Raw genomic sequence first — 1667 nt, forward strand, 5'->3', positions numbered from 1 at the left:
ATATCATTTACAAATGACTTAAAAAGCATTAAAAATTACAATAATTATCAATTTAAAATATTTAAAAGCTATATAATAAAATAGGTTGATTCTCAGAATTCTATCAGACTCACATATATTGGGACAGAAAAAATAACATATATCATTTTAAAATTACCAAAAAAGTATTATAAATAATAATAATTAACAACTTAAAATATATATTCTTTCTACTATATTATAAAAGGGAGTTTAGGCCCATATATATATATATATATATATATATATATATTATTACTCTTATTTAGAAATGACAGTTAGAAGGACTAACACAGCATCAAATAGATGTACCAAAGGTAATACAACTTGTACTGTATTGGGGCTCACCTATTTAGAAATGACAGTTAGAAGGACTAACACAACATCAAATAGATGTACCAAAGGCAAAACAACTTGTACTGTATTGGGGCTCACCTCATTAAACAAGTACTACTCCCCACTCATATCAAGACACATGTACTATGTAGGGAGTTAGGAAGGACCAACAAGGACAAATATGTAATTTTCTTAAGCTTACTCCACTCATATCACAAAGACACATATACTATGTATAACACATAGATGCTTTTTATATTATCTATGGATTGATCCATTTTCCCCTTACAGTCTTATAATTCCAAAACCGTTAAATTTCTCTTAATTTTCGAGTAAATATCTCAAAAGATCATCCAACTTTGAGAAATTATATTGTAAAATTATTCAACTTTATTTTATACTTCTTATTTATATTACTCCTTATTAGAAGTGAGACTTTAGAGGACAAACACGACACTACAAAGTTTTACACAAAGCATTTCAAATTGTACTATAAAATTCATTGTCGCTCATTAATTGTACACGTGTTTTTCAACATATACAACAACCCACATGAATAATTACTTTTCTGACTTTTTTTCCTCAGTTTCTCTCTCTATATATTCGTTTTTTTCCCTTTTTTCTACTTTCCATTTCCCCTTTTACTCTCTTTAGTTTATCTTTGATCTTAAATTTTTCATAGATCTTTAAAATATTTTGAATTATTAATTATTATAAATTATAATATTTTGATTTTTACGTAGTTTACAAATATATAAATTTCATTTTAAAAAAATTGAAGATACCATACGCAAATTTACAATCAAACTTAAACTATCGATTCTCGAGAAATAAAAAGTGTCACATAAAATGGGACAGACGAAGGATAAATCTCAATTAAATTTATTTCACTTTTTATTTTCCATTTTTAACATAATTTTTCAAGTTGGATTTCTAGGAATTCTATTGTAGACCCATTTAAATTTTACCTTTTTGTTTTAAATTAGAGAATTTGGTCGCACTTCGCGTGATCATTAAAATTTAAATATTTTTGATTAATTTTATATTTACTCTGTTGTTTAATCGTAATATTATTGTTTGTTTTAGTACTATGAAGATTGTGAAAAAAATAAAGTTTTTCAAATTTTACATCTATTAAATGAGCAAGAATATATTTTTTATCAAATAAGTTAAAATATATTTGCTAATAACAAATTCTTCCATTGCATGAAGTTGATCCTTTAATATATAATATATATTTCGGTGTACCATTCTCCTTAAATGTCTAAGAAATATCTCGTAATGTGAAATAACACTGTAATACTCCCTATGTC

The sequence above is a fragment of the Solanum verrucosum genome, unplaced genomic scaffold (genome assembly GCF_900185275.1).
Source record: "Solanum verrucosum unplaced genomic scaffold, falcon-dt-bn FXZP01000206.1, whole genome shotgun sequence".
Taxonomy (NCBI): domain Eukaryota; kingdom Viridiplantae; phylum Streptophyta; class Magnoliopsida; order Solanales; family Solanaceae; genus Solanum; species Solanum verrucosum.